The following is an 8,865-nucleotide window of genomic DNA, read 5'->3' as shown; positions in this document are numbered from 1 at the left end:
GCAGAATTAGCCAAATGGAAAAAGAGGTCCAACGGACCACTGAAGAAAATACTACCTTAAAAATTAGATTGGAGCAAGTGGAAGCTAGTGACTTGATGAGAAATCAAGATATTATAAAACAGAACCAAAGGAATGAAAAAATGGAAGACAATGTGAAATATCTCATTGGAAAAACCACTGACCTGGAAAATAGATCCAGGAGAGATAATTTAAAAATTATTGGACTACCTGAAAGCCATGATCAAAAAAAGAGCCCAGATATCAACTTTCAAGAAATTATCAAGGAGAACTGCCCTGATATTCTAGAGCCACAGGGCAAAATAGAAATTGAAAGAATCCACCGATCACCTCCTCAAACAGATCCCAAAAAGAAATCTCCTAGGAATATTGTCGCCAAATTCCAGAGCTCCCAGATCAAGGAGCAAATACTGAAAGCAGCCAGAAAGAAACAATTTGAGTATTGTGGAAACCCAATTAGAATAACCCAAGATCTGGCAGCTTCTACATTAAGAGATTGAAGGGCTTGGAATACGATATTCCGGAGGTCAATGGAGCTAGGATTAAAACCTAGAATCACCTACCCAGCAAAACTGAGTATCATGCTCCAAGGCAAAATATGGATTTTCAATAAAATAGAGGACTTTCAAGCTTTCTCAGTGAAAAGACCAGAACTGAATAGCAAATTTGACTTTCAAACGCAAGAATCAAGAAAAGCATGACAAGGGGTGAAGCCGATGGACCGTCTGACACCCTGCACCTAGAATACAAAAACATGGATGATGCTGATGAAGATCTGATGTACAAAAACATGCAGCCTGAAGTGAAAAAGTTTTTGAAGGATTTTCCCAACACAAAACTGCAACTAGAAAAGCTTATCAAAGAGCTTCACTGCTTGGCAGACAAAATTGACAAGGTTCATAAGAATTGCACCATTACCAGCGTAGCAGCCAGCTCCACGGGTGCCATCTTGGGCCTCCTGACCATAGCAGGGTTTGCTCTTGCTCCTGTAACAGCAGGAGGGAGCTTGGCCCTCTCCATATCTGGGATGGGATTGGGAGCCACAGCTACTGTCACTAGTATTGCTGCAAGTGTTATTGATATTAGGAGTGACTCACAAGGGAAGAAAGAGTTAGATGATGTTTAGGGAAAGATAAAAGGCATTGTGGAACCTCTATCTATGTTGATAAGTGGAATTGTTCATGCCATGAGGAGCCTGAGTAAATCCTTCCATGAAGTCATCCCAAATGCCTGTGCCTTGGGCCTGGTCAAATCCAACCCAGGCTTGATCAACAGGCACAGTATTGGTCATGACCAAAAAAGCCAGGATAAGGGGTGCAATGTTTGCAGGAGTTTTTGTTCTAATGGATATAGCTGCCGTTGTGCAAGATTCCATGCATTTATCAAAGGGGGCAAAAGCTCCAACAGCAACAAAACTGAGGGAGAAAGCTCAGAATTTGGAAGAGAAACTGCAGGAGCTTTCTGAGATCTATGAGACCCTGCAGGAAATGGAGACGCAACTGACAACCTAAAAGCAGTAGGCTGGGGCAGTCTATGGACAATGGATGAGGGTGTCCTAGGAGAAGAATGAAGGAAACCCAATTTTAGATTCAGGTTTTTGAGACCAAATATCTGAATTTAGTCCTGTATCTGTATCATGCTAGCTGAAAGACTCTGAACAAGCCACTTTGGAAGCCAAGGGTTGAGAGTTGAATGGATGCTTACAGGTCAATTCCTCTAACTGCCTTATGTTACAGACCAGTTCAATTACTGTTAACTGCCTGGGGAAGGGAGGGGGCAGGGCAGTGCAGATGGAAGAAGGGAATGATTTGCCCACAATGATACTGTCACTTTATGAGCATTTTAGTTATTTAGAACGAGATTTCCCTTTTTTTAAAATTGCCACTTAGATTTTGCTATTATATCCATTGTAGTTGACTTTTGAGGGTTTGTTTTGTAACTTGCAACTTTGCTAAGAGCTATTGTCTCAATCAGTATCTTTGCTGATTCTTTAGGATTTTCCAAGTATATTGTCATATCTTCAGCAAACTGTGAAAGTTTTATGGTTACATATAAGTATATATGTGTATACATATATAGTCTCACACACATATATACATACATACACACACATACTTTGAGAGCTCTGTCAAGTGATTGTCAGGAGAGTGGGCATCCTCACTTTACTCCTTTATTTCTAGGAAAAGGTTCAAGTGCATCCCTATTACATATGATCCTAGTAGCTCTGGGATGCTCTTCATGGCATTTTTTAAAGGTTCCTCACTGAGTGAAGTGAGCAGAACCAGGAGAACACTGTACACTGTAACAGCCATATTGTTCAATGACTGCCTTTATAGATTTGACTCTTCTCAGCAATGCAAGGATCTAAGACAACTCCAAAGGACTCATGATGGAAAATACTATCCACATCCAGAGAAAGATCTACAGAGTCTGAATGCACATCGAAGCACACTATTTTCTCTCTTTTTGTTCGTTTCTTCTTTCTTGTGGTTTCTCCTGTTGGTTCTAATTCTTCTTTACAACATGACTAACGTGAAAATATGTTTAATATGAATGTATATGTAGAGCCTATATCAGATTGCATGCTGTCTCAGGGAGTTGGGAGGAAAGGGAGGGGGAGAAAATTTAGAACTCAAAACCTTATGGAAGTGAATGCATGTGAATAATTTTTTTTAAACACTTCCGCTATACCTATACTTTGTAGTGTTTTTAGCATGAATTAGTGTTGTACTTTCTCTCAATGGATGCAGAAAAAGCCTTTAACAATCATGTGGTTTTGGATGTTTTGGTTTTTAATATGATTGTTCAATATGGATTGTCTTTCAAATGTTGAACCATCCTGGCATCCCTGGTATAAATTCAACTTGGTCATAATAAATGATTTCTTGGATAAATCTCTGTAGCCTATTTGAGAGGACTTTGTTTAAAAATTTTCAATTATTATTAATGATATTGGCCTGTTATTTTTCTTCTGATCTTTGTCTTTCCTTGGTTTAAGTATTAGGACTATATTTGTCTAATGAAATGTCTTTGTTTTAATAAAATACAGAATTCTTTCTTAATTTTTGATGATAAATTGTGTAGCATGAATACAAAAAAAAGAAATGTATTTATAAAACAAAATCAAAATGAGAGTCTGGAGAAAAATTTGCTTCTGTATCAAATACATTCGCCCCTCCTTCCCCCACTCCCCAAGAGTTTCAGTCAAGCTATCAGGCAAATGATTTCTCATTTCCATTGCACATAGTCAGTCTCAGGGATCCTTCTGTTCCCTCTTTCTTTCTCTGCAGGCCTGTCTGCTTATGCTGCCACCACAACTTTCCCAGTAGCCCCTACCCTGATGCTCAAGTTCCTGGGAAGAGAAAGATGCCGGCTGCCTCAGGCAATCTCATAAGCTCCTGTACGAAAGAAAAGATAAAAACTGGAGGCAGCCCCCTCCTGGGCACAAGTTTGCTTAGGACATGCTGGCTTGTGCCAGGTTATTATGAGCCAGGCACTGGGCTAAGCACTGGGGACACAAAGAAAGGCAAAAAATGTGTCCTTGCCCCCAGGAAGTTTACATTCTTTAAAAAATTTTTTTGATTTTTAATTTATGTAATAAAATAAGCATTTCCATAACATAGTATAAATAAAAAAATTGTTGCATACAAAACTGCACATCTATTATATACAACTTGCTATTCCTCTTAAATATATAATAGTTATCATGTTAATTTCTTTTTTTCTTCCCTCTCCACCTCCCCTGTCCCCCCATGGCTACCATTAGACTCAAATGTATATATGTAAAATCATTCTATACATACTTCTATTTATCAGCTGTTTCTCTGAATGCATTTAGGATCTTCCTTCATATGTCCTTGGTAGTTAATTTGGGTATTTATAATAGTCAAAATGACTTATTCGCTCAAAACATTCTAACGGGGGAGGTATGATGTAAATAGCTAGTTATATATAACTCATTCTAAAAGGCAAGCCTTTTTACCCCTGCCTCACCACACATTAGAAGTAGACAGGAAATTCGTTGTCCTCTAAAGGCTCAAGCAATGAATCACCATGTCCTTGGAATCCTGGGAAGATTCGAGGGACCCTTCCTGGTATGGCCTCCATAGGTCCATTCAGCTTTGTTGCACCAGTATAGAGTTCATATCTCACTCTCTCGGACTCCATGCCAGTCACCCTTGCTAACGATTTTCTCTTGTGGGTGAGTTCATGTGACCTGGCCTCGTTAAGCCCATGATTTGTCTATTCATCTGACCGCATTGACCTATATGTTGCTTAGACCAAGGTCTGAGGTCACTTACTCATTAATGAATCATGTAGTCCCACAGTTAGGAAGACCTGTTACTGGGTCTTTGCCTCAAATACAGTGATGAGGAGGGTATGTTGAAGCTCGCAGGTCTGTACACTTGATCAGTCATTGTATTAAAAGGCAACAACAGTCAGGGAAGCATCTTCCCTGCTGGGAAGCTGTGATATTGGGAAGTCACCAGGGGGCAGGAGTGTCCCAGAACCTTTCACTGGAGAGGATGCCCTAGGGACACTGGGCTCAGTGCAGCTGCGCATGCTTGGAATCACATCTTGAGGAGAGGGTGGGAAAGCTGGGGTGCGAGTTTCAATAAGGCTGTAGAGTACAGGACAGGACTGGGCATGGGAGATCAGCCAAAGTAGGCTTCCTGCCTTCCCCCACCTTCACCTAGGGGTCCAATAAGATGGTGTTGGAGTTGGGGATGGGGATGAGGATGGGGATGGGGATGGGGATGGGAATGGGGATGGGGATGGGGATAAGGGTGGGTAGAGGATTGCTGGTTGACAACCTGAGCATATTAAAAAGAGTCTTAACGCCTACCCTCTGATGGAGGGGGAAGCCAGTCACTGCAAGCATTCTTGCTGGCATCAGTGGGAAGGTAGCCACGGGAGGGCTGTTGTAGGGACAGAGAAGCACGTTAATACCTGAGAGCTCCCTCTTTAGAGGAGGAAGGCAATGAGTGAAGGTGGGAGGAGGGCGTGTTAGGGCGTATTCAGTGAAAACAGTGGTTGGTGGAATTTAGGGAGAGTGTGGTAAGAGGAGTGGGGATGCGAACTTAGGGTGTGAGGCAGAGATCCAAGGGCTGGTATTCAGGTGATGAGGGGTGGGGCAAGGTGCCTAATGGGGAGAAGTCAGGGCTGGGTTGGGAGAAGCACAGATATAATAATAATAATAATAATAATAAGCCTCATTTTTAATACCTTACTGTTTATAAAGCACCTTCCTCATAATCCTTAGAGGTAAGTAGCGTAGACATTTTTACAAGTCCCATTTTACAATAAGTGTCTGAGCTGGAATTTGAACCCAAGCTCTCCAAAACTCTAAATCTGGGGTACTTTCCACTCTTTTGATGTACTTCTTCTGATACCAGAAAGTAGTTCATTTTGAGGCAGAAGAATGTGACCTAGAAAAGGCTTTTTCTTTCTGGGGAGCAGAGTCAGGTTGAGATGATGCCCATTTGTAATCCTGGCCAAGGAAGCTGGGGTGGGAGTCAATCCTAGCGAGGCAGGTTGTGGGTGTGTCCTTCAGGGGAAGGTGTGCCCTAGGTGAGCAGACTTGGGGGTGGCTGCGTAGGTTGGTGACACAGCATGGTGAGTGGAGGGGTTATAGCCTGGGGTTTGCAGTCCCAATGCTCAGTGCCCAAGTCACTGCTAGGTGGAGCAGGCAGCTTCCTAGAGCACCTTCTGACATCTCTAAAAACCCAGTCTGTCAGTTCTCCTGTGGCAGAAGGGGTGCAAGCAGGAGTTTGGTGCATTGCTGAAGAAAGAGGGGTGAGTAGGGGGAACTCTCAGAAACTAGGTGGCAGGGCTGGAGGGTAGAGATGGAGGGTGAGTCTGAGGAAGAAGGTGGCTGTGTGTGTGGAGGGAGAGGTCCAAGGCTTCCCTTCAAATGGCTTCCCCCATCCTCCAGCACACGCGTGCACACACACACACACACACACACACACACACACACACACCTCTCTACCCCTTAGTTCTCTTTCCCTTGTTGACCTGACTTTAAAGGACCAGTATCCATCCAATCTCTCACCTCCAGTCCACTAGAGATTATCCCTCAGAGGAGTGCTTCTGTAAAATCCTTTGGTGATTGGAGACAAAGGGACAGTGGGAGGAAGAGAGAGTGAAAGGACAAAGGAGGAGAAATGGGGAAAGAGAGAAAGAACTCTCCCGGTCTTGCTATGACATGTAATCTGAGAGATCTCAAGGAACCCAGGTATCACTTGTAATCAGAGAGATCTCACAGGACTCAAATATCCGCCCCCCCGCCCCCGAATCAGCTGTATCTGTACTGCAGGCCCTCTGGGCAATGGGGGTGGCCCAAGCCAAGCTAGCTGCAGGTGTCTTATGTTTGGGGTGGCTGTCTGGTGGCTGATCCAGTGATGAGGCTTGAGTGTTGAATGTGTGAGTGGATGGAATACTTACTAATGGGGGTGAGGAATGAAGGAAGGGTTGCTCAGATTGAGGAGCATACAGTCTCCTGTACTGTGGAGAAGAGGTGACCCTCTGTGACATGCATGTGGCTGGGGCTTGGGCTAGTCAGCTGATCAGTTTCAGAGAGTGAGATTTTTCCAAGTCTCTTGGGGTTCAGCCCAGACATTAACTATTAAAACCTGGCTTTAATAGCCACCAGTTAATCCAGATAGGTCAAAGTATAACTTGGTGTCCCATTCACCATGGTGGCCTCTAGAGATGCTTGTCAACTAGGGCCTATCCATTTCCTGGATAATAATAACTTACACTTCCATAGTACATTAAGGTTATGAAGCACTTTCCTCAGAACAGCCTTGTGAGGTGGGTAATATGAGTATTGTTCTCTGTTCTACATAGAAAGAAAGTGAGTCTCAGAGGACTGCACAGCTAGTATGTCTCGGAGTCAACACCCAGACTTGAACTCACACTGAGAGCCAGAGCATTGTAGCAGTTAGATGTTAGACTTGGGAGTTGGGAAGACCCCGGTTCAAATCCTGTCTCAGACACTTAGCTGTGTGATGGTGGCCAAGTCACTTAACCTCTCTGTGTCTCAGTTTCTTCAACTGTAAACTAAAGGTGTTAGGCTTGATTGCCTCTAAGGTCCCTTACATCCATGTTCCTATGTCTCTTGATTTCAAAGTTATCACTCTTTTCATTATATGACACTGCCCCTTGGTAGATTCTGCAGCCTAGCACTGGTCAGAGTGGGCCTGGAAGGTCTGAGATTGTCTTCTACCTGTTTGTATGCACCTCATTTTGGTGACTCTTGGAGAGAAGTTTGTGGGTTAAAGGAGAGGTAGTAGGAAGAGCTGCCAATGTGGATTGCACAAAGAGGCACCCCTTGGGGGCTCCAGAGAGCAGAATCTATCCATTTGGGCCATGGGATTTGATACAACTTTGGATGGTGGAGAATTGTGTCAGGGCTGGCTGGTGATCCTAAACCCCATCCCACTTCCTCTACCCATGCTACAGAGTTCAAGCCAGAGAGATTGGTTCTAGCTGGTGCCTTTGCTTATTCTCAAGGCGTATTACCTGTCTTTCTGTTGTAATACAATCATTTATGGTCTGCTGTGTGCAGATACAAGGGGAGATATGAGGTTCAGATAAGACATGACCTTGGTTCCTGCCCTCAAGGAACTTACAATCCAGTAGGATAGTAGATTTAGAATAGGATGAGATTGTAGTGCTCATTTAGCCCAACTCCTCATTTTATAGATGAAGTAACTAAAGTCCAGAGAGGTTTGATTACTTACCCAGCGTCACAGAGGTAGTATCTGAAGCAGAGTTTTGAACCTAGGTCCTCTTGACTCCAGGGCCAGTACTCTTTCCATTGTACCACAAAATAAGAGGAAGTCTTGGAGAAAGACCTTATCAACCTCAGGAGATCCATTAAAGCTTCCTAAAGAAGGTAACATTTAAGTTGGGCTTTAAATGATGGGTAAGAAGAAGCCAACACAGAGAGAAGAGGAGATTCCAGGCATAAGGAGTAGGCTTATGACATGGAATGAATGAATAAATGCTTGTAGAATGAATGAATAAATATTTGTCGAATGAATGAGTAAAAAGCACATAGCAATTTCAGTGGAAGAGAGTAATCTAGTTTGTTTTCAAGGCAGAATACATGGGGGGAGAATGTTCACTTGTCTAAGTCAGCCAATGTGTACAGAGAGTTTCCTATGTGCTCATCCTGCTGCAAGATACATTCTATGTTCTAAGGTGCCTTCTAGCTTTGACATCCTATGTTCCAAGGAACTGTGCACTTCTGACATTCTATTTTCTAAGGGTCTTATTCTATATTGTAAGGTCTATTCTACCTTTTACTTTCTATAGTGTTAAAGGTGGAGCAGGTTGAGGAGATCAGGCATAATGACAAAAAAAAGTCTAATTAATTAAGTGTCCAGAGGCATGATATAACAGACTGTGTTCAGAGGATCAGACCCCCTTGGGATCTGGCTAATGGGTGGCTAGTCACAGAAGACTTCTTGGAGGAAGAACTACTTGTATAATCTTAGAAGGCCAAGCCTCCAAATGGACCATTCTCCCAGGGCAGATGATAACTTCCCTTGGCTTCCAGACTCTCCCTTTTTCAATCCATCCTCCATACAGCTGCTGAATTTATATTCCTAAAGCTTAGGTATGACTGTACCATTTCCTTCTCAAAAAATCTTCAGTGCCTCCTTTGCCTTTAGGATCAATTACTCTGTTTGATATTTAAGGCCTTACACAATTTGGTTCCAGACTCATTTTCCAGACTTATTTCACATTATTCCTCCTCACATTCCCTGTTTTCCAGCCAAACATGCCCATTTGTCATTTCATCTCCCACCTCCATGCCTTTGCATAGGCTGTCCC

General features: G+C 43.0%; 1 pseudogene; it reads left to right on the top strand.

The window, feature by feature from the left end:
* Positions 1-772: 772 nt before the first annotated feature.
* LOC118842774 lies at positions 773-1,529 on the top strand (annotated as a pseudogene).
* Positions 1,530-8,865: the final 7,336 nt, after the last annotated feature.

This window comes from Trichosurus vulpecula, chromosome 1, assembly GCF_011100635.1.
Source record: "Trichosurus vulpecula isolate mTriVul1 chromosome 1, mTriVul1.pri, whole genome shotgun sequence".
NCBI classification, from domain to species: domain Eukaryota; kingdom Metazoa; phylum Chordata; class Mammalia; order Diprotodontia; family Phalangeridae; genus Trichosurus; species Trichosurus vulpecula.
Note: the sequence above shows the minus strand (reverse complement) of the source record. Positions and strands in the feature narration are given on the sequence as shown.